This window comes from Accipiter gentilis, chromosome 32 (genome assembly GCF_929443795.1).
Source record: "Accipiter gentilis chromosome 32, bAccGen1.1, whole genome shotgun sequence".
NCBI lineage: Eukaryota > Metazoa > Chordata > Aves > Accipitriformes > Accipitridae > Astur > Astur gentilis.
In genome coordinates this window covers 9,750,863-9,776,029 of record NC_064911.1, presented here as the reverse complement: position 1 = coordinate 9,776,029, position 25,167 = coordinate 9,750,863, and the positions used below count along the sequence as shown (strand labels likewise).

At 45.0% G+C, this 25,167-nt stretch overlaps 1 protein-coding gene across 5 annotated transcripts in view; it reads right to left on the bottom strand.

Moving 5' to 3' along the window:
* The window catches only part of AGPAT3 (1-acylglycerol-3-phosphate O-acyltransferase 3), a 98,054-nt gene extending 79,674 nt beyond the window's left edge, over positions 1-18,380 (bottom strand). For 4 of the 5 annotated variants that reach the window (XM_049834743.1, XM_049834745.1, XM_049834746.1 and 1 more), the window contains exon 1: positions 17,909-18,380. The gene's annotated coding sequence lies outside the window, so the exon portion shown is untranslated. Of the gene's footprint in view, positions 1-5,735; positions 5,756-17,908 lie in introns of those variants that run through there. The other variant, XM_049834747.1, reaches the window with a different exon arrangement.
* Between the last annotated feature and the right edge of the window lie 6,787 nt (positions 18,381-25,167).

Genomic DNA, 25,167 nt, shown 5'->3' with positions numbered 1-25,167 from the left:
ATAAAATCATATGAATAATTAAAGGTTAAAATATTTACTGACACATGGAGAATAAAATTCCACGTTGACAGAGCATCCTAAGTATACCACATTCAGCGGTAAATACACACGTCAGAGTGGACATCTAGAGACATTACAGCTTTCCTGTTAGGAGTTCCCAGCTCCACCTTGCCCCCCAGCACAACTGGAACCTTAAAATATCAAACCCCAACCCGCTTTTTAGCTCCCCGATGGGACAGCCGGCTCCGCGTTCACGCGTTCTCCTTCGTCGAGGGCTTCTTTGGCAGAGGAAGTGCCCCACAGTATCACCAGCGCAAGAGACGGCCGGTCAGACGCTGGCGTGTTTGCGCACCCTCCCAGATGTGCCCAGCAGATACCACGTCAGAAGATCAGGAAGGCATGGCCGAAACAGCTGGAGTACGTCCAGCGAGGAACAGCAAAGCATGTGCTGACCCTTGCGCGCACGCCACCGCTCACATCCTTCAAAGACTCAGCCGCAATCTCATGTTGCTTGAAATATAAATACCACTTGGAAAAGTCACATAATCAGGGTAAAGTGCACAGGTAAAGCAAACATACAAGTGCCCTCTGGATCTCTGAGGCCAGCCCTGGCGTTGCTCATAGGCGAGCAGGTGAATTTGAGAAACTCTGTCATAGACTTCAACAAGTTTTACTGACCAGCGCCAAGTCAGTATGAGCAGATCTCTCTTTCCGAGTGCTTTATAGGTCAGGAGGAACGGTTATGATTTCTCACGACTGCATTTCGCCAGGTACCAGACCTGGTTTTTCAAGCCGGTGTCCTGCCCCGCTGCCCAGCCCCGACCACGGTGCTGCAGGTTCTGCTGCCGCCTCCCACCCAAGCTACATCCAGCCCCTGGAAACACACTCAGCCCCACGGCCGGTGGTTTGTCACACCACAAAGCAGCGTTTGATTACAATTCTCAAACACAATTTGAACTATTTAGAAAGCACAAATTATAGTAGTATTTACCCATTTCATTATAGTGTTGTAACACGCTGTCGTAAGACTTTTTTGCTTTTCAATGTATGTACTGGTGAACAGAATATATTTTGACCCATATACAAAGTACTGACTGATTTTTAGACAAAGAAAAAAAGGTAAAAATAAGCACACAGTTAACACCTTCTGAAATCAGACACATTAACTACAACAGCAACCAGCATTTGATGCACTTCAAAGGGAAGGATGTTTGCTTTTCAGCAGTGCAATAACCTGGATTAAACATCATTTGAAGTGCTGGTTACTACAGAGATGGGCATGAGTTCCTGAGCTGGAGGGAAGGTTTCTAATTATTCATTTCTAGGCTTAAAGCTCCGTTTATTGCTTGATTCTTAAAAACAGCCAACTATGCTCCTGTCAGTCTCTTGGATGTGGAAAAAAAACTAAGAGAAAAGGAATATATGCTTAAAAAAACCCTTCTCCTCTCCTTCCACTGTATGCCTTCCCTCCTGGAAAGGTATTTAAAAAATTAAATGCTTACTAAAAATAATAAACAACTGAATCTATGTAGACCATTTACATGCACCCACACACCAAGAGTTTTAATAGAAACTCAGTGCTTACTGACCAAGTAGCTTGTATCACCTTAATTTGAGATAGGCATTCAGATACCAAGATCAATGACATTTACAGACTCCATGAATCTTTACCTAGATTTGCACCCTTGATGTGACTGCTTTTCAGAGGCTGCACTTTCTCTTAATATCTGCACTAATCATTCTTTCTGCAGCTCAAGATGGTTGTCATATTTTCTATTCTAAGGTGGTTTTCCAACTATAGCCCCTTTATCAAAGTCCAAAATACTCTTTATGAATGATGATAATAATAATTATAACAAAGCAGCTTCATTCAGGACACATGGGAATCTTGAAATCAAGAGGACTCAAAAATATACCTGAGTGTTTTGGTGAATAACAGAGGATTGGAAAGCATAGAGATATAAGTACTTTTTGCTAGGAAATGACTTTGCTTTTCACATGACAAGTATTTTTCCAAAGCTGGAAACCTCTGGAGATGTTTTCTTTTGTTTCTTTAGAACATCAGATTTATTACAAAGCTGTCGCATAGTGTTCCAATTTATTTGTTTGTAATTACTGTGCTAAAGGACAGTGGGAAACTAGGGGGGGGAAAGTATCTCACCATACCAATCCATTCACTACCTTACTCATTTTGCCTTCATGATAGCAGAGGCATGGCATTTCATTAAAATGGGTATGACACTGTGGGCCAGGAATAGGGAAGAAAGCAAACAATCAGACACTACTTTTCTCAGCAGCCTAGAAACTGTTTAATGCATAATAAAAATCTTGACCCCGCCAACAACAAAAATAATGTTTACAGCACTTGCAGTCCCGTAAGTATCTATCTTTGAAGGCACACTATTCATACACTTACGCACCTGCATATTTGCAGTGTTGAATCCATGAAACATTATTATAGATTACTCCGAGATCTTAATTTCAGAGAAATTTTAAAGAGTTTTATAGCAACGAAATTACATCTTCATGAGAGTCAAATAATCTCAAATTGAATCCACACACTGACATCTGGGTGTATTTACTTATTGACACTTAAAGGTTTTGGCTTTAAACACATAGACAAACACTGAGGCAAGGAGGTGAAAAGACAACTGAGGTTTGAGGAAAGGTCCATTGGTTATGAAGCCTTCTAGGTTAACAGGCAGAAAAAAGTTGTTCCTTGAAATTCTTACCAACACTGATGGAAGAGAGCTAAACACAGGTGCCAAGTGTTATTTTTAGATATTTCCAAGATACAGCCACAACATCCACATGGGACTAGCAGATGTGACACCAGACCACTGGGAAACCTATACTCTTTAAGAGTGATGGCTCCAGGCCAGGAGAAATACCCTAGAGTGCCTAAAGTGACATGAGATGTTCAGATATCTGAGTCGCCCCACTAGTCTCTACAGCATTTAATTAAAGCAGGGAAGATTACAACTAGATTTAAAACCAGCACAGTCCCTCCATCCTATCCCCTTCCAGCCAGTTTGTTTGGTGGATGGCCACATGATTTCAGTGTGCAGAAAAGAAAGTTGCTTTCTCTGAGTAAATATTTGGAATACTTTGTGTGGTATGGGTCCACCAAATAGCTGAAGAAACTTTTGAGAATAGTGACTACAAGAGGAAGAGCTCACACTGAAAACTGAGCTGTAGAGAAGGCCAATAGAAGATGGCAGCATGAAAGGACGAGGCTTTCAAAATACATCAAGTGATATACACCACTTTCCTACTACTGCTTTATGAGAGATCATGATGTTTTTTCTCTTTTTATTAAGAAAAGAGCAAAATCAGGCTCCCATATGGAAGACTATACATTATGGACTCCAAACCCCGGGTTTTAGGCAACAAAGACATTAACTATAGACATTAACTACCTGATACGCACACTTTCGGAAAGCATTTTCTACCTGCACGGAGCTGCTACCCTGTCCTCCAAGGCCAGTGCAATTACTGAAGGGAAGCACCATGATACCATGAACAAAGGTGACGTTAGCGTGGCTTAGGACTCCAAGTACTCTGCCTTATATTACCCAAGTGTTTTATTAAGTTTACTCAGCTCACTGGCAGGACTTTAAATTTCAAATTCATACTAGGAATTAAATAGGCCAAAACAAGACACAGCCACAGATGATCTATAGAAAAAACACTAAGCCAAAAGGAAATGGTTTCGTTCACCTTTGGACTTTATTACTTTCACCAAAGCATTTCTGCTAGACAGTCAAAAGTACATTTAATACAAAACAAAAACTAGTGTTCAGGAACCTGAAATGAAGCCATGTCAGGAAAGCCACACATTGCCAACAGGAAAGACCACTCGTAAAAATCAGTTTGAACACTTCAGTTCTTCCAACTTCAATTGTGAGCGATGCCCAGCAACCAAAACATACCCATACGCAATAAATCAGCCTTGGCTGCGATTACATTCTTCTTCCCAAAATAACTTCTCATCAAACGACTTAAAAAGTTAAGAGTCAAGAACTAGCCCATATAACCAGGGTCTTCAGCGAGCTTGCACAGCTCCCTCCACACGCAGAAACTATCACTTCCATGGCTAGAACTGCAAAGCTGTCTGTGCTAAGTTAACATCTGAGCAAGTCTTAAGACAGGATCTCTCCATAAATTAGGACTGCATCCAGACCTGAAGCAGGGAACTAGGACTCCTGAGAAAAAGAAGAGACACTGCCATCCTAAAAAATGTGCAGCAGCTCTTAAACGCCTGCGAGAGCCCTCCAGAGAGCAGTCCTAGCCTCTCACCCTCTGACAAAGCAGTGGAAAGTGCCTTGGCAGGGTACAGGGGGGAGGAAGCAGCAGAAACAACCCCAACAGTTCATGGTGGAGGAAATAAAGAAATCTGACAAACAGCAAACTCGAGACGTGAAAGTCAGATCCCGGGAAGCAGTAAGCGAGGCCAGGAGAGATGCTCTGTATGAATTTGGAGCAAAGCAGGCAATGGGGAGTCCCAGAAAGCGATGGGTTGAACAGATGAACCTGCACCGCCCCCTCAGCATCTCCCCCCACACCCTCCTCTGTTTCAACCCAGACCCCTTCGAAAAACCTGCTAGCTTAGTTCATAGCTGAAATAATGGCAGCATCTACCCAAACGTGGACCTTTTATGTTCAGGTCTGCTGGCTACCTACATGATGGACTCGGGAGAAAAGAACCACAGCCCCCACCCAAGGCAGACACGCTTACGTAAATGTAAATCCAAGAAAACCCACGAACAGTTAAAAGCTCTTTTCACTTCCTTCATGGTCCTCCTCTTTCCCCTCCCATATGTCTAGTATAGAAGAAAAATGGTTAGAGGTGTAATGAAGAAAACCTGATCTAATTACTCTGGAAGTACAAAAATGAAATACACAAAGATTAAGCATTGCTAGTACCATTACTTCATCTATCATGCAACGCAGCATTAAACTTACCTGCTCGTTACTGTAATTTGGCAACTGACTCAAATGCTTAAAAAAAGAGCTCTGACAAAACCCACAGTAAGTGGGATGAAACAAGGAAGAGGAGGAGGAGGTGAACAAGAGAAAATTACACCAAGAGATCAAGATAAGTTGGAGATGCACAAATTCACGTGTCTGAGCAGATCCACCCTCTTCTAGAGAACATCTGCAAGCTAAAGCTTCAAGCAAAAAAAATCAGTGGGGAAAAAAATCCCTACTTTGTAACGAAGTTGTATGTGCTTGGTGCCACTAGAACTTGTTAAACACAGCTGCTGTCAGACAGACACCCCTGCAGAGAGGGCCTGTATCAGTGCAGTGGGTTTTTAATTTGTGTAATAACTATTCTCAGGTTTAGAAGCACATGGATAATGAAGACTCACTGGCTAGCCAGAGCAAACATGTATTGCAAAGTACAGGTAGTGGCTTTCTGCTGTTTATACCCTCTCTCATAGGTGTAATTCCATCAGATCACACCATATTTGTGAACTCCAAGTAGTACGTTATCTGCAAAAGACAGGAGTCTTCCAAGATACGGGGTCCATTTATCAAACAGTAACATCCAAAATGTTTCCAATGTACAGAATCCCATTTTAACATTGTTCTGGAATTAAGGCAGAAACACAGCAGGGCTCCCCTCTCATAAAATCATACAGCATTTTAAAAAGCAGTGCATTACAAATTCCCCCAACAGCTATTGAGTCATTCAATAAAGGCTCAATTTATCTTAATTCTGTCTCTCCTACCTAAGCACACGCTCCATTGTCAGCGACAGGAAGACTGAAGTTCCTTGTGGTCATAAGGAGGCAAATTGTGTCTCATTTATATTAAAGATATACACACACTTTGATGAGTTTTTCAGAGAGAGTCGACAACAGCTCAGCACCGCCGAGGTTAGGCACTGGAAATTCCTGGGGAAAGAACTCAAAGAACAAGAAGTTCCTTGTGTGGAGCATCTTAGATCGCCTGTGTTTTACCAACACACAAAGACCATATGTCCTGCCAAACAATTTTAGGCATACCACGCATAAAAGAAAGCATTTCAGGAAGCTGGATGGTATTTCTTTTCTGTTCATACAGAGTGACAGACCATCACAGTCCATAAATTTTCTGGTACTTCGTCTCTAATACTTGCTAGTGAAGCGTTCGCCAGTACAGAGAGCCAGGAACTTGACTCAGATTTTAATTCATTGCTTATCATTCTGCAAAACTACTTTAGCACCCACCAGCTTCGTGCAATGGCTGTAATACCAAAAAGGCAAGCAGTACTCTGTTGTAGAGAGAACCAGTGCTTGCATTTAAATTCTGCGGGCACATAACCGGCTAGCTTCTGAAAGAGGTTTACCCAGCCTTTCACAGCTTTTGTTTACCACCCTCCACGCATTGCTGGTAGTTACCGCTTCTGGCCAGAGCGACTCTAAGGTACTTTGGCTGGTTGTCAGGAATTAATTCTGTGCCACAGAAATTCACTTGAGAGCCAAATGGCTGAAAAACGTAGCAAACAAAAGGGAACAGGCACCACAGTCTTTCCGGTAGCTGGGTTCAGGCTCCAGTTTTGAGGCTGATCTCCAAGGTCAACAACTTCAAGGCTTTGCTCCACCTTCTGCATGGAACACATATGGACCACAAGTGAGTTGTTTCACACACTTAAAGAGGAAGCTATGAAACAGCCACTAATTAAAAGGACCCCTTGTCAGAAAAGCAAAAATACCAATATCCTTCCCGGGGTCATTCAGTCTGAGGCACAGATCGATCAGCGTTGCCCTGTGCTGGATTTCACAGCACGCTAGGCTCCTAGAGCGGAGCAGGCTTGGAGCATGAGTCTGTACCAAAATAAAATTGCAGTGTGTGTAGCTGAAGGGGATTTCAAGAGGTCACCTAACCCAGCTGTTCCCAACCTTTGACAGCTAAGTTTCTCCATCACCTTCAACTTCTCTTCTTCATCATGACCACAATTTCTTGCCCCCCAACCCCCTCCCACACATTTTTTCCACGGCAACAGAAGGGATGAGCAGGGACTGCCAGAACTTAGGTTCTTTGGCTCCTCCCTGCCCCTTGCCCACATCTCATAAGGATACATTTCCCACCAGGGACCCAGCACTCCGGTCCCCAGTGCAGGAGCACCAAACCCCAACCCTTCCCACAGGCATCTGCCAGGATCTTTTCTTTTTGAGTTCTTTCCAGCAACAGAGATTTCACAACTCCCATTTGGCAGCGGAAAGCTTTTTCCAAGGCTTTCCAGCTCTCCCTTCTGCATCTTAAATCCATAACTTCTTGTCCTCTCTACAGTGGGCATGGAGAGCAGTTCACTCCTTTCTCCTCTTGCAGCAGGCTTTCAGCTGTTGTCTACGTAGAACAACCTTCATTCTGTAAACCTTCCTTTTGGTAATGTTTTCTAGATATCCCTGTGAATTTTTTCACTCAATTTTTCTTACAGCCTTGTCTGCAGGAAAAGGTGTTTCTTAAAAGGTGATGCCTTCAGTTGCATGCCATAGTCCAGCTCATGCCAAGTAGAACCATTTTGCAGGACTGTGTAAGCAACCCCATCTAGTATGCGTGCTTTTTTGTTTGGGGGTCAGAGAGAAGGGAAGGGTTTGGGGTTAGCTGCTGTGGTTTTTTGGCAACCACCTAAGACTGACTCACATTCAAGTTTGCACACTGCTAAGTGGAAGCACTACATTTTGGGTTATCAAAACAGGTATTTGGTAGGAATACAGGCAAACCTAAGGTTTTCCATCCCCTTAGATGTTTTGCCAACCTAGCTGTGTTAAAGAATAGCATTAAAGAAGGGACTTCAACGTAAGTAGAGGCACAAATGAATGTACGCAATGATATGACCAAAAACTGAGGCTGTTGTTGATCTTATTGAAAGAGAGGGATTAAGAGTACCAGCAAACAAGACTCCTCCCTTCCAGACTAAATTGCAATCCCACTAGAAAAGATGCTGCCAACCTTTTTTCAGTGTTGATACTCCTATTGCACTGGGGAGGAGCAAGGAGCCAATTAGATAGGAGGCTAGCAGCCAGTTTTATCTGCCCTGTGACAAAATGCTCCCACCCAGGAGTATTCCGCTACTCCCCACGCTGGATCAGGCAGAAACCTGAACACACAAGAATATGGCTCCATTCCCTCTTTAGGGACCCAGTTCTCAGGAAAGTCAATGCCAATCAACAAGGAAAGGACAGGCTTGCTGGAGGGGAGGGGGGGAGCAAGCCGTAAGTTGGTTATTTTAGGTCACCCAGTAAAACCAAAGCATCTGCGTAATGCTGCAAGGTTCACATTTAGAACTGAATTCATGAGGTTCAGAAAGGGAGCTTACAAACGCCACAGTACGCTTCAGACCATTCTTAAAGCTTTTTGGCCTGAGCCCATCACTTTAAAAGCCAACAATTTTTTCAGCCAGCCCACCCCTCCCACACATCTCCTTGTCACAGAGCAGCGATACAGTAGACATTTCTCTCCAAACAAATTAAATCCACTTTTCCTTGAAGGAGGAGGATCAAGAGGATAAGGGCACCACACTTTTAAAAAGGACGTTAAAAAATAATTATGCTAAACCACGTATCAGCACAAATTAAAGAGAGACAGTAAAATGCCTGCTTTCAACTTGCTTAAATATTCAATTAAAAAAGCCATCTAGGCAAAGTTTCATTTTAATAAATCAACTAAGGAAATGCTCCTTAAACCAATCTGAAACCAGTCTGAAACGTTCTTTTTGGATGTTCCTTCACTGAAAAATAAGTTTTCACTCTGCCATTATAAACCCTCAATGGATGTGCCTTCCTTTGCAACAGCAGTGTGAAGAGCAACCAGTGCTAATTTCAAATGCAACACCAAGTGTGGTAAAGCTTCTGCCTGCTTCCCTCATGCAAAAACACATCCTCTGCCTTTCTCAGGCCCAGCAAGCCAAGTTATCCATAGATAACCCTTCCTGGTAGTTCACAGCTTCCTTTGGGATCCACCAAGGCAGCTTTTGAATTGGTGTTGGAAGAATTAGTGCAGAAATGCCTTGAAAGAAAACCAAACGTTCAACATTCAAGCCAGACCTACCATATGGATGCTTGACATACACTGAGGTCACTGCATTTGTAGAAAATATTTAAGGTTTAGGACATAAAAATATTGACAGGAAAAAAAATGCAAGAGAAAAAGAAAAAAAAAGGATTATACCACTTTCTTTTGCTGTAGAGAAAGGTACAGGCACATTACCTGAATGAGGTAAAGCTTATAGTGGGTTGCATATAGCAGGTCCTGTTATTTCAGTGATGATGAACACTGTCTATCTGGGTTTTACTGTGAAATATAACCAAGATGATGCTGGGAATGCCAGTTCATCAGGTAAACAGCAAAACAAGGGAACTTGTTTTCTTCCAGTAAAGCTAATGACACCTGGAGCCTGGAAAGCTACAAAGCCTGCTTTCCAAGCTACTACGTAAAATTCCCTTTAATAACACCACTACTTCGGTCAGCTCTCTTTCTCCAGCGTGATATTGCTACTGAAAAGATAATATACTACTCCAGCAGTGTACTGGAGTATACCATAAAAAAACCTATAGCACACAGACTAAAATGAAACTTTTCAGCCAGTAAAGCTTATTATCTTATTCGTAACTTGCTAGAAAAAGCTTATAACTTAAAAAAAGAAAAGTACCATCAAGAGGGCTTTGGTACAGGCACAGCTGCACCCAGGAGAGCTTGCTAGCAGTATACATCTAACAGCATAAGCATACATACACGTTTAATGGACACATCTTCATTCTAAGACTGCGCTCCAAAAACCTTTCCCATGAATTAAATTATGGTCCTCAATTCACAGCTACAGCTGCAACAAGCAAGCTAAAGCAATGCCATTTTTTACCAAAGTTTTCCTTTCAAATGCAAGGCTGAATGCCTCTTCTAGGGCTTCGCAGGACCCAGGCAGCAAACAATCACGTCTGTAGCGGATCAGAGCCAAGGCTCACCCCATCTCACGACATGTCCCTGGCAGCGGCCAGCAGATGAAGAAGAGCAGAGGACGAGAGCAAGCGTATTGCGACCCTGCTGCTGCCTAACCTCCCAGCGTCTACCGATTTGCAGCCAAGGCACTTCTAAAGGTAGGAGTAGAGCCACTGCCTTCGGAGTTCAGCTTCAGACACGCTGCTGCAAGGTTGTTAGGAAATGAATGCAAACTCCGTCCTTTCAGAGCGGGCAGAGGGAGGGGGCTCGTTGAGTGCTTTCTGGTGAGTATTTGGGCAGGAAACCTTGAAGGGAATCCAGCAGCGTTTGGCACCAATAGGTCTCATACCATCACAGAAAGACGTTGGGGAAAAATGCAACTGGGGAGTTAAGCTAGCCAGTTCAGTTTCCACCATCAAAAACAATTCAACTTGAGACAGCAAAAAGCAAACTGAATTACTCAAAGTACATCATATTTCAGATCAAGCCATCTCAATTCTTAAGAGAGATCATATAAACATCCTTGCTGCAGTGCTAGCTATATATGAAAGCCATCTATTTTCAAGTAGTTCTCCTCTCCACAGATAAGAGTGATACCACACACAAATTCAACATGAAAAACACGAGTTTCAGAAGAGTTAGTTAGGAGCAGTGACTGCTAAAAGGCATGGAACAGTCCCTCTGCCATGGGTTGGTCAGGAAAGTAAAAGACAAGATAAAAACCTCAAAACACAAAATACCAAGAGCCACCTGTGATCCTGTGATCCCAGTGATTGAGGATATTTCACTGGCAATGGTGGTGGGGGGAATCAGTAAGGATCTGGAATCTGGCCCAAATTCCAACTGCTGTTTATGGTTTTAGCCAGAGGTACTTTACAGGCAAAGTGAATTTAAAAGAAAAATAAAAAATCCTTGAAACAGAGACAAGAGCCTCATGCTCCCTAGGAATAGAGGGGCTCCAACCCTCTGAACCACAAGCAACCCCAGGAAGCTGCACGAGGAACCAGAGGCATCACCCTCTGCCGTGACCACCAGAAGAAAAACAACACTGCTTTGCAGGCCTGGGTGGTTTGGGTCACAGCATCTTCACTACCTCGAGAAATGAAAACCTTTCTTTTCCATTGGTTTCAGCCCTCACAACTCAAAGCAGAGGCTGGCTATATGGTTAACAACCCAAGGGCCATAGGTGCCAGATGGATGCAAGAGGAGAAGTTCAGCTCAGACATGCTGGTAGGGAACCCAAGACTGCAGGAAGGCATTTGGAGCAGGGGGGCCCACAAAAAAGCACACACTGTGCAGCATAACGTTGGATCGATCAATCACAACTGTAACTGGGAGATGAACATTTGCATTAGGCATTAAAGATACCTGCGTCAACCATGTAGCCACGCATCTCTGCTCGGCTGGGAAGAGGAACAACATTCACACTGAAACCTGACGAAAGGCCACCCGTCAGGCTAATGGGTTTAAAAACATACCTTTATCAAATAAACTGATTATAGCTGTGTTATTTAACGGTGTGTCAGCTGTTACCAAATTTGGGTCCATAAGCAGTCTAGCCTATATTACTACCAGGATCCTGAAAGCTGACCCAGCGAGCAAAGACTGAAAACCGGTAACACTAAACCATCATATGAATTATGTTAACAGGAAAGACAGGCTGTTTTTGAACCAGCACATAATGCACTCATTTCCACCATCGTGCTCCCCTGCAAAGACCAAATCTGCATTTGAAGTACCGACAACTTCGAATCTCCAGGGGAAAAAAAGCGTTCTTTGTAGAGAGTCAAGCTTAGGCAAATCTTGCCACAGTAATTACAGGCACTGCCTCCCCAAGCCATCTGCTGTGGCATTTATAACTCCTGGGGAAGGGCAGGAGGCAGAGCTGGAGGAGAAGAGGAGACGCACATCTCTCAGCAACCAAGGCCAGGCTGCGCAGAAAAGCCGCAACACTGGTCTGACCCAGACAGGAACTTATGTCCTGGTCACCCAGACCTCCTTCAGCTTGCAGATACTGCCGGTATTCACGTAGCAGAGGAAACAGCTGGGTCTGCAGCCTTTTTGGATCCAAGGGAGTTAGAAGCCCAACCTCCAGGCAACTCATAACCCTGAGCAAGCCCAAGCCTGGCAAGAGCGCAGCAGGGAGAGTCCGACCAGGACCTCAACCCAAAAACGAGCAAACTTGTGCTCTGAAGTCAGTCTGAGCGACCCAACTTTCACACGTGGACAAACTTTACAGACACCAGCACAGCCAACAGCTCTGCGCATCTCTCCTCCAAGAATTCATGCCAGCAACATGGGCAGAATAATTTAGAACAAGCTAAATTCATCCTTTATGAGGATGTGTAGGTCCAGCCTCACGTACGCACCTGCATGCTGACAGCCACTGCATCTGGAAAATTTTTTCATCCGCACAGCTACAGCTAGAAGAAGAGGCAGAAAGATGCGCTCACCCACCCCTTGCTCACACAACCACAAGTTTTAGCAGCGGGCCAAGCCGCGAGCACTTTGAAAATCCCACTTTTGCAGTACAGCTGGAGACAATGCCAATTAATTGTTTTGCCATCCATAAAAAATTACTACAATACTCACTTCATAGGGTTGTCACAAGGATTATTTAACATCTCTGAAGAGCTTTGAAGAAGAAATAGTGGCTATTGTTCCGAGTACCATAGATTTGGAAAGATCTCACATGAATTTTGCACGACCATGTATATGTGACAGTTGCAGCACCAATAGATTATTTTTCTCCACAAAAAAGCCTCACAGAAGCTCATTTACTCTGGGCAACACTTCAGTCAGAAATGTATTTTGGTTTGCTTGTTAATACATCCTAAACAGACATCAACTTTGACTATTTAATTAATAGATTCAGGTGCTGTTTCTAGTCTCTCTTAATTAAGGGAAACATTGCATTTTTGACAAAGAACTCAGTTTAGGCTGTCAGGGCTCCTAACAAGCACACTATAATTACCTAAGTAATGCTAACACATGAGAACAACAACAGGGGGCGGGGGGAGCAACTAAAAATTTCACTGAAATCCCATTTCCTTAACGGCAAATGAGAAAGTCTGCCTGCATGGAGAAGAGATGCTACACACAGAAAGAGGCCAATGTCATACCGTTTACGCCTAACCATTAAAGAGCTCTTAACACTGATGCAGAAACATTGTGAAGGTTTTAAATAGGGGTTTTTTTGCCATGAATACACAAATATACAGGAGGTGCTGGGATTCTAAATGTTCTGGCCATACAGGAAGAGGTGGATCTGAGTGTAAGGAAAATTTTGACCATTTCACTCCAAATGTGTAAGGAATCTATATGCCCTTTCATTGTCATAAAACATAGAGAGCTCAACACCTACTTCAAGGATAAGCATTTTCTTTTTTCTGAGCAATCTCAAACCACAGCATTAATCACAATTAGGCAACAAGGTTGTACCCAGGGTGAAGACCAATCTGGCTGAAAGAACTACCATTTCCACAACCCAAAGCTTCAAAGGATCTTTAAACTCTTTGGGACATAGACATATATTTTGTTTGGAAAGGAAACACCACATTATTGACACTACTGCAAGATAAACAACAGTATTAGGACTAGTCAGTACAACAGCTTTCATTCCCCATCCAAGATGCCACAGAAAGTTTCTTCTCTTTATTTCATCCTAGCTCTCTACCAAGGAACTGGCACCTATGGGTGCACAAAAAAATGCAGCACTGCAGGAGCAAGCCTCACAGAGCCTATCTCCCAAGTTCCCCGATTCCCAGGAGAAGCGGCAGCCCAAAATTACATGCCTGCTCTCCCTACAAAATACGTGAAGGAAGTTGCATGCCTGAGAATAGCAAAGGGATGGGGAGGGGGAGACAAAAAAAGCAGTATGAGCAGCAGCATCGATTTACCAATAGCACGCGGCAAGATGTACCATCAATCCCAGCTTTCCCCAGGTTTATGTCACATAGAGATCAACAACTTTAGGGGAAAGTTCAGGGTGCCAAGACTACACTGACCCCCTCACAAAACACAGGCATGAAACAGAAAGGCAAGACCCATCGTCTCCTTTGCCCATCCATCTAATGGGCAGCATTCTCGCGTAGTCTGAGCCGTACATCATTTCGATACAGTTTTCCTTGCTTTTTCCCTGGAAGGTGTCATAACCTCCACCCAGTACTCCCTTGGAGGTGCATCAGGGTTCCCTGGCACAGCCAGTCACCACACTCTCCTAAAACTGTTTGGGGTTTGCATAGGTTTACAAGACAGAAAGAGAGTCCCTGTGGCTTTTGGTTCCTTTTTACAACACTGAATACTCATCTGGGGAAGGACAAGAACCCAAGCCTCCTGCTTCCCGAGATGAATGTCCCGTCTACCAAACCGCATAGTTACGCCGCCTATCCCATGCGTGGTTAGACAGCTACAGATAAAGGCAGAGCAGAAGGAGGTGCTGTTGTGAAAGGCTGGACCCAAAGGCAGCACTCGTAGATTGGTCTTTACAGAACAGACAAGCATTTCTTTCATTTCTGCTATGACTTGTGTATAACAGCTGTAGGTGCCCAGCTTCTCATCACTGTCATGTCTTACACACTCCTAAACATGTCCAGACTTGGAGGCACAAGGAAATTTTACAGGCAAATCATAGATATCCACTGATTTTAGGAGCATCAAAAAAATACATAAGCAAGGCTTTGTTTCCTTTTTAACCATTTGAAATTTGGACCGCTGAAATTAATAAACCAAAACTGGAAACTGAGATTATTGGGTTTGTGCACCAACAAACTAAACACCTCCTGGATTACCCTGATTTTACATCTAAGTGCCTGTGTCCTAGCGATAATCAGTCCCCAATTTAGGTGCTAACTCACTCCTGGAATCCTGACATGATCATGCATGAGATGGCAAATTGATTTCCATGTAGCACACTTAAGAGTATCTTCATCAAGCATGCAGCACAGGCCTTGGGATTAGTGTTTCTTTTTCTGATTTTATGTTGGTTAATATCATCAGTAAACAAGAAATTTGGATAATGCCTTCTAATGCGTCTCTATTCCCTTCCTTTTAGTTTTACTTAAAAGGACGGCATCAATTACTTATTAAGAGCTACCCACAAGCAGAAGTTCCCTGGTATTAGCCTGAAATACAAGCATAGACAAAGAATCCTCACTACTAGGGGCTCAGCACCAGAAGGTACAGTGGAACAGTCTGCGATATAATGAAATGTTGGGTTTCCTTTGCTTTTTGTCGTTTCTTTTGTTCTTTATCTTGTAACACTCAACATACCGATTGCCTAGTCACCTGTTCTTTGCTCAGGCACTGACTATAAGCAGACTAATATGCACGCACCAACACTCAGTATTAACACTCAGAAAACCCACTGAAAGAACAGGACATTTTTAGCCATTACAGATGATAATTACATTTCTTTGTCAGTATCTTGGCCATTCCTATCAAGAATTATGTTCTTATAAGCCAAAGGAGCAAGACTGAATGCAACCTTTCTTGGGGTTTTTTGTATTTGCATAAAGCATAGAAGCAGCCTACCATAATTTATGACAATCATAAATTTAGTATAGATGAACTCATTACAGTTAACAGCAATACTTTATTCACACCGATTCCCCACAAAATGTAAGCTTCAAATCCAATTATTCCTCAACAGTTTTGTAAGTAAACAAAACACCATTTAGGATTTGAAAACAATGCATCTTTCTGCAAACAGAAGCAGAAAGAAAAAAAACAACAAAGCTAGCATGGGACTATGCAATAGTTTCATTTTGTAAGAAGATTAACAGAAAGCAGAAAGCTTTGGCTCTGGCAGGGAAAAGAACATACACTTTGTGCTAGTAGAGTTCCCTGCAATTTTAAGTGGAATTTTGTCCTGTTTGTTAATGCACCTCTTCAGAGATAAAAGAAATCACACAGGGAAGAGGAAATAGCATCCTTATTTCTGTCCAACATCACCTCAACTAAAGCCCATTCTGATTTCAGCCCTTGTCAGGTACAACACACACAGCCTCAAATGAGCTATCTGCAATGTATTGTTACAGTGAAGTACAAAGTTTTGATAAGTGGTCCTGCCATTTTAATCGTGCTCAGCAGGGACAATCTGGTCAGGCGTTTTTCCGGTGCTTGTTGAATTCAAGCTATACCTGGAGACCAACTGTTCTTTATCCTGCCTTCCCCAATTAAGTGTGTGTATAAGGGTGGAGAGGCGAAGGTGGGAATTACGAGAAAAAGAGATAATGAAATTTTCTTAGAGTACAGAAGACTGCCCTTAAAAAAAGGTTGAAAAAAGGTACTGAACATAACACACATAATTTCAATCACAAAGGTTCAGTAACAATAGCTGTGAAGGGGAAGAAGACTAGACTACACAGAAGGGAACCAAAAGCCAAGGGCTCCTGTGAAAGTTACAGGAAAGACCAGAAGACCAGAACATTTATGTTTAAAATCCACAGGCCAGAACTGTTCACAGCACGAGGAGCTCCGTAACAGCCCAGCGCTCACCGCAGCAAAGCAAGTTCACTGCAGGTTACAACAACAACTCCATTTAACTCCATCATCTCACGTACAGCTGCAGTCTTGAAAGAAAATGAATGGAAACCGTACGGGTTTTACTGCTTGTAAAATCAAACTTGGAAAAAAAAAAATACAAATACCCATCTGTGATTATGTTGAACTTCACCCAAACGACCTGCAGTTCAAGCAAAGAGCCCTCAAGCGAAGAGCGTCACCGCAAAAGAAACACTGCCAAGACAAGTGGAGCGCTTACCGCTTTACTCCCAAACTTGCTTGTATGTATCAGCAGTTCACTGATGGCAAACATGCCATCTTGGACTCTAGCCTATTTCCCTTTGGGCGGGAGAGGAAGAAAGGCCATGAAGTTTATTTTGGACTTGAAATTAATGAGTTTGATAACATGATGAGCTAATGACATTATTACTGCTTTGAAGAAGGAGCAGCAAGATTACTGCAAACTCTGCCACTTTCCGTTCTGGTTCCACACCTGCTCTCTGCCTAATCAAGGAGGGGAGATGAAGAGTCAAAGAAGAAAAAATACTGGAGGGGAAGAAGGCGCAAGTATGGCATCAAATAGGTAACACTCAGTCTCAAGACAAAAGTTCCCTTAGAATACAGTGTATTAAAAGCCATAAGGGGATAATCAATGCGCTTATTGATTTAGATGCCTACACATTAGCTTAGCAGCTTATTAAATCCATCAGCATCATCTGAACAGAATCCAGGCACAACAGCATCCTATTTGGTCGCCGCTCTCAGATCAATAGGGTTTGCTCTTCTCCATTTTGCACTCGCCAGCCGTGCACCCAGGTACAGCCTGGCTTTTCGGAGAGGGGCTTTCCTTCTATTTTTTTTTGTTTGTTTGTTTGTTTTAAACCACTTTTTCCGCCCATCCTTCCTCCCACCCTCCCCTCACGCTCGGCGGAGAGCCCCGCTGCCATCCTCCCGGCAGCGAGCCGCCAGCCTGCGCCTCCTTCACTCCGCACCCCCCGGGAGGGGACGGCGTCCATCTCACCCGGCGGGGGAAGGATGAATTTCACCCGGGGCCCGACCGCGCCGGCGGGACCATTGTACCCTTCCCCGCCCCGCCGACATCCCCCCCCCCGACCCGGGTACCCTCCTCCGCCGCCGGGCCGGGCCCGGCCCGGCCGCCCCCCCCACCCCCGCTCTCCGGCGCACAAAGGGCTGCGCCTGTCGGCGGCACCGGCACCGCGGCCGCCGGACCGAGCCGGGCCCGGTGCGGCTCCTCTTGTCGCCGCCGCAGCGGGGGGCGAGCGCGCAGGGGCCTGCCCGGAGGGGCGCCCGCCGGAGCCGCCGCCGGCAGCGTGAGGGAGCGGCGAGGCGGGGGGGGGGGGGGGCGCTGCCCCGGCGGCGGAGGGGCCGGCACGGCGCGGTGCGGGCAGGGTCCGCCGCCCGCCTTCCCTCCCCGCCCCGCAGCCCGGCACCCGCGCCTCGCCGGCGGAGCAGCACCAACCTGCAGTCCCCGCCGCCGCCGCCTCCTCCTCCTCCTCCTCCTCGGGAAGAACCGGAGCTGCCTCTGCCCGCCTCAGCCTCCAGCCCCGGGGCGGGCGGCCTTGCCCGCCTCCGCCTGCTGCTGTCCGCGGTGCCCCCCCGGCGGCGGCGGCGGCGTGCTGGCTCGGCGCCGCTGCCCTCCTCGGGAGGCGGGGAAGGGGCGAGCGGGGCGGGCGGCGGCGGCTGCGGGAGCCTCGCTCATTGAGTGCGGCAGCCCCAGCTGTCGCCGCCGCTGCTCCCCGCAGCCGCTACTTCCTGTGCAGCGATGGTTCAGTTCCTCCCGGGCCGCTGAGGGAGGAGGAGGAGGAGGAGGAGGAGGAGAGGGGGAAGGTCGGGTCAGATAGCGGGGGCGGCAGTGCCCGCCGCCGCTCCTCTCACCCGGCTCCGCCCCGCCCCGGCCAGCGCGGCGGGACCCCCGCCGACCGCCCTCGCCGCACCGCAGCGCACCGCGGCGGGACGCGATGCGGCGGAGACGCCGCCGCCGCCCCCCCCCCGCCCCGCGCCCGGCCGCCGCCTGCGCCCCCCACCGCCGAGCGGCCGCCAGGGGGCGCCGCCGCTCCCGCCCGAGGCGCCCCTCGCCGCGGCCCCGCTCCTCCCGAGACCGCTGGCGGCGGAGGCTGAGGGGTGGAGGGGGAGCCGGTGGACCCCCCACCCTCTCCCCCGCCGGCGGGTGTGGGGGCCGTCGGTCGGCCTCGGGGCGGGCAGTGCGGCGTCCCCACCGCTCCCCCGCCTCAGGGAGCGGCGGCGCCTGCCCCCGGCCCCTCCCGTGAGGAGGGGGGGAGCCGCCTCGCTCGGACGCGGTCGCTCACCGGAGCCATGGCTCGATTTCCCGCCGGCTTTCCCTCAGGGAGAGCGGTCCGTGTCCTCCCTCCTGGCCGGGAGCGCGTCCCACCACCGCCGCGGTAGGGAGGTGCGGGCGCCTCTCCCGCCCGCGGGCCTGGCGGCCTCCCCCGGCCCGGAGCCGGCCGGAGCCCGGGGCTACCGCCCCTCGGGGCTGGGAGCGGGCGGGCGGCCTCCCGGGGGGGGTGTAAGTGAAGCTCCCGGTGTGTGTACGCAGGGTCTGGGGATCTGTGTGGAAGAAACGCGAAGATGGCACCGTGAGGAGTCAATAACGGGAATTCTCAGTAGCTCAGGAGACCGCTGCGTAACGCTATTGATAAATAAACATACAATCCCGGGTCCGAATGAGGAAAAAAAGCGGCAAAGCGGGGGCTCTCGGCTGCAGGGGTGACGCTCCACATGCAGTGTCAGTCGTACACGCTGCCAAGGACTGGATTTGGTGGAAGCTTTTCGTGAAAGGGGCAGGATCTCACCTAGGTTATTTGATTTCGAACAAATGTAACGCCACAGACTGGCAATAGCTTTGTGTTCCTCCATGTACCATAAAGAAGCAGCTCAGAACATATCAAAGGGAGTACAAGTTCGGTCCTTTTTTCAGAATAAGTATTGAAAGATAACGTTTTTGTTTGGAATCTTACTCGTTCTCAGGTGTGACAGGACTGCGTGCGGGGGCTGCAGCAGCTGCCTTTGTCCTGGCCAGAGAAATTCAACTCGATGGGGCTTTTCTGGACGATAATGAGTAGGGGTTGGGAGGTCTTCCTCTCCTTTCTTGGGTGCACCGTGACAAAGTGTCAAAGCTTGGAAGTTACAAATCTTTTATAAGAAAAAACTTCTAAATTGTAACAGCATTTTCAAATGCCAGTATCTAGTGTTATCCCTCAAACACCTTACTGATGCCACGAAATAATTCGGTTTACTTTTCAAAATGGTGAGTGCTCGCAATTCTCAAAGCTTTTTGTTCGAGATTGCATATGTTCGTTACCTCTGAAAGTCAGTTCCTTTTATTTGGTTCCAGAACGTGGATTTTGAGGAGACTAACGTTAGGCAGTAACATGGAAAGACAGTGGTCACAGTGGTCTCTGGATCATCACAGTAAAGCAAATACTACCCTCAGCAGTTGGGGGAGACCTGTTAAAAAAAGTGGTTTGAACAGTTATTTAGGTTCCAAATGTTCCCCTCTTTCACCTGCGGTATGTGACATTCAGGACATTCAGAACATCATAACTCGACCTACTTTAGAAAAGTACACACAAGTAATAGCTAGATATTTATGTTCTGTGTTTACTTGAAGTGCCATTAAATCCCTTAATAGCTTTGCTTTTACTATCATTGCAGAACTCACTACTGGTTTCCAGTTGTACATGAGTTCTAGTACGAGGCAGAGATTCTGCCCTTAGGTCAGGTGCGTATGCTGCTTTTTGTTCTATCATCTCTTCCAGCACAGCCTCTTACTGGCAGTTCTGATCAGCCTTATCTAATGCTGCTCAGCCCACGCTGGCTTGGCCAATCACAAAATCTTTGGCCGATCTCCTATGCTGGTGTAGCTTTATAGCAGGCTGCCATAAATTACAGCAGCCTCTGTGGCTTCCTGGAGCACATTGCAGGTGATTTCAGTCCCTCGCATAGCTCAGAACTGAGACAGGACAAAGGCAATTTAGCATTTCTCTAAGGGTCCCAGCACTGAGCCTCCTGTTCGTCTTCATTTTCCACGCTGGTAGTACACAGCTATTTGCAGCTTATTTTTCTGCAACTTCTGGGTTTCCACAATGATGCACATAGAGTACAGCTTCCATTTTTTATCTGTGTGAACTTCTAGTATACCTCACAAGTCTCTTTCCAGATAAGAAGTTGCTCATTCAAGGCAATGATCTAATAGAAGTAGTTTATGACAGTTTGATTGCAGAAACAGAGCATGACATAATTTCTTCAGTCAGAAGACTTTTCAGATTGTCAGGAAGACGGTTAAGCTTACCTGACCCGTTTCTGGTCTACTCAAATTTTAACTACAGCAAAGTGTAAATTCCCTATTTTTTTTAATATACTGGCAGTCCTACTTTGCAGTGCTTATGTGCTTATAATGTCCAGTGAGAGTGTTGTGCATATAACAATCAAATGATCGAAACTAAAATCTGAAAGGATGGTGCATTCATGGGGTATTTTAGCATGAGACAGGTAAAGAAGAAAAAGAGAAAGAAAAGAAAATACATTTAAAGTTTGGGAATAAAACTGAAACAGCATGAAAAAAAAACCCCAAAAGGTAGCACCTATGAAATTTGCCGAGAAATTAACTTCCACCTTCCTGCTTAGCTGTGTTCTGACATCTTACTGGCAAATAGCATCTTCTCTTTCTCAGCTGGTAAGAGAGCTCTGTGAAGGGCTGACCATTACCTCTGGAGTGAAACTGAGAGCAACTGTCCTGATATTTATCCATTATCATCCCCAGGCTTAAAATGACCTCTTCCCCAGAAGCAACATTTGCTATGTGCATGAAGCAAGATTTCACATGTAGCACTACTAGCTTTTTCTATTGAGCAAAAACCACTTAAGATATCAAAGTGGTTGCAATCTACTTGAGACATCAGGAAAGCAGTTGTTTCAGATCACCCCAACAGGTCTGCAGGGTCTGCTGGGAAGATAGTCTCTTACATTGATCTTCACTTGTCAATTTTTCTGAAAATGTGAATATAATTAGGAAAAGCAGATTTTTCTCTCCACTGGAAGAGACTCTCTTAGTTTTTGAAATGTATCCCTTTTGTACCCATTGCACCTGCTATAGCTCCCCCTGCCCAAATCTCATTCTGGTTTCTCAAACCATTAGTTAGAAATCACTGGAGGACATTTCCGTGTTAGTTTTCAATACTGAGGTATGTTTCACTCATGTTCAACACCTGGGTCTGAAGGCAGCTTGCAGCAAAGCCCTGATCAACTTCTGGAGTGAGCAGAAGCCAGGCAACCATTTGTAGTTTTGTACAGCAGGTAGTGCACGAGCCACCATACATCAGCTGCTGAAAGGTCAAGGAGACTTGAAGCTGACGCTGAATTGGGTCTCATCTGTACTTGAAAATTCGGGGGTGCTTTGGCAAGCACAGATATGCAGCATTGGTCACATAAGTGAAAGCATGACATCTTAGCCACAACACTGTTATTTTCTAGTGTTGACACATCCTATCCTAAATTTAAGCTGTAATTAATTTGGGGTCTTAACCAAAACCACATGCCAACACAATGCATTAATGTGCATGTGATACAAAAGATACAGAAAGCCAGAATTCATCTCCTGAAGAGGTTAATACTTTAAATCCAACCTAACCGAATATCCGCTTAGCTTACCAAATGTTCAACGTCGCCTTTATAATCATTACTACAGTATTCTCTGCTTTGTTGTGTTGTTCGTGTTGTTGTGCTGTTGATATTGACAAATGAACAGAAATCTATACTATGAATACAGCTTCCCAACAATTACCTGAAAATTAATTACCGTGAGACCTGAAATTTCTTAATGCATGAAACTTTTTTTTTCGTGTGGGAAAATGTAGTCTGCTTTCAGTTGGTCATTTTGGGGTTATACGAGCATTAAAAAAAAGTCCCATCACCATGATTATGAATACTTCCAGTATGTTAGAAGAAATATGACTAGAAATAAAGAAGCCACATGCTAAAAATACATATATAGCAGGCATTTCAGAAGGGACTGCTGATTTGGAGTGCCTAACAGTGCATACTTTAAGGGGCCAGCTTTTCAAAAGCTGTTGAGTTTGTATAAACAGTTCCCTTCCAGATGTCTCCATTACAGCTTGATTTTTTTTTCTCTCTTCTCTCAGTTCTAGTGTTGGTCTCCATTAGGAATGAACTGAGAAAGTCTGATAGACAGGGTTGCTTATGAGACTGGGACACAGGAATTCCTCTTTTAAGAATGCCAGGTCATTTTAGCCAGAGGTGACATCCCCAGATTTTCATCTCCATGTGCAGAGTTGAAAAAACTTCAGGCAGCTAAGCAAAATTTAAGCAGAAAACTTGGGCACCGCTGTTAGCTGGGAGGTATGGAAGGCAGCTTAAATTCCCTCCCTGCACTTTAGATGCCTAAGTGCTTAACTGCCATTGTGGTGGGAGGTGGACTTTAAATCATATTAAATCCAAGTGTAATTTAATTTGGATTTTCCTGATGACTTGTACATTTTTGAAGAAAAACTTAATGAATCTACATACTGCCAGCAATAGATAAGTATGTGCATATGCTTTACACATCCCTATCTTTCAAAACGGTTATGAAGTTTCAATAAATACAAATAAAAAGAAATGCAATATTATACTACTTTATTGGGCAGAATTATGGAAAATCAGATTTGTATCTTTTCCACTGGAAAATTAATTCTACTTCTTTACAGAAGAGTCTTCCAATACAAAAATCACATGATGCTGGGAAATAGGTCATGCTGCTCAACAAAGAACAAAACCTCACACAATACAAATACACAATACACATTTTGCTGTAACTACAGATCCCTATACTTTCTCTTGAAATTGCATTTGTTATCTTCGGGTGCCCTGAGGTGAATTTTAGTTCTGTTCTTCTCACAAGGCACTTGGACCTGAACGAAACACTCTTGACTTACACTGAAATTGCATATTTTTCCCTGTAATCTAAGGGCTGTATCTTGTACATCTTCTTAAGGAAAAAGTACCCATTAACGTTAGCAGGAGTTTTTCTGTAAAAGGAAAGCAGCATCGCAGTCTTATACATAACTGAATCTGAGGAAATGCTGGATAAATGCTACTTTGACTTAACTCCTCTTAGCAGTATATCTTTAACCCCTTTCTCAGCAGTAGCTTTTCAACCTCAAAAGCCCGAGTGAGGCTTGTTCTAGCAAGGCCTGTTTCCCGCTGATAACGCAGGGAGTCCAGCTCAGTAAAAACATCTGTACTGTAGATGTTGAGTGTTAGGTGAAGTGAATCGAACACATGCTGTGTTGTGTGGCTGCAGAGGCGTGGGTCTGGAAGGGACCCTGGAGATCACTTAGCTCAGTGCTCTTTTATCTGGTCCAAGGGCTACATAACCACCTCAGATAAAATTAAAGGACCTTGCAATGCACCCACACTGGTTTTCATGTACAAAGAGAAAGCCTTAGGTTCAGCTTTAAGTATCTCTTTACGAGGTTTCCTTTCGTGAACTTGCTTATTTTCTTGCTTACATGCATGGAAAGACGCATGTACGTCTGCCACTGAGTTTTGGTGCCCTGTTTCATCAACCACCTTCTGACAGCTTAAGAATCATGCATGGTTCCCAGAGCAAGTGTGAAAGAGACTGGTCCAGCTGATCTATAGAACGCATAGGATCAAGGAGGCAGAGCTGAGTTTACTGGGGATTCTTAATTCTGAATTTTCTGATAATTACCATAGATGTAGGAAATGGATTTAACATTATTTGAGTCTTTAAAGCAATTTTGGAAGCTTAGTCAATTGATTTTCCTTTGCATTGCCAGAATGGTGGATGGGGGCCAAAATGTGAATGCAAATGAGATTCCTCAGCTTCAGGGCTGCATTAGGAGAGCTTCTCCATCAACCGCAGTACCTTGCTTTCTAGCTCTAGTGGCATTAGCCCACCATTCAGTTTTGTTATGTTTTAATGGCAGCCAGCACTGTAGGCAGTACCTCCATACTTATAATTGAATGTTGACAAACCAACATACCTATTTCATGCACTGCTCCAGCAAAAACCTACCCACTCAGAGCTAAGCCGTTGCTGCTGGTTTTGGCCGGAGCTGCTGGCAGACTGCCCTGTTATGTATAAACATGTAAAACACAAAAAGATAAAAGGCTGCAATGTGCCAAATCCCTAATATAGATAAAAACTTGATTTCCTACCTCTGTGTGGAAGAAGTTGCTTTTTCCTGGTTTTGGATGCATTTGCAGTTCAGCAAGCTGCTGTTACATGGAAGGGAATATGCTTTCCCACTATGGTTTTGATACCCTTCAAAATGCTTTTCTGGAGTAATCCATGGCTTTGCCAGCCTGAAACACAATAAACATGATTTTAAAAGGACAAGGATTTAGTGGTACTGCTGTATGTATCATAAAATAAATCTCCATTGATTTATTAATCTATGAATGAAGCCAGAGAAGATTGTCCAATATTATCTGTCATCATCATATACAATCCTTGATCTATGGACCTAACACCTTTGTTTCCCAGGTGTGGTTTGGTGATGCTAGCAGAGTCAGACTGGCATAACAACGAGGTACCCCAGAGGAAAACCAGACCCTATCTGTGCCATCAATTAATGTCATAGGCTAAAGGTATTAGATAAGCCCCCAAACCCAGGTGGGAACTAGTATGCAAGGGTGTGGCAACATTTCCATTAGACAGGCTTATTTGTATGGGTT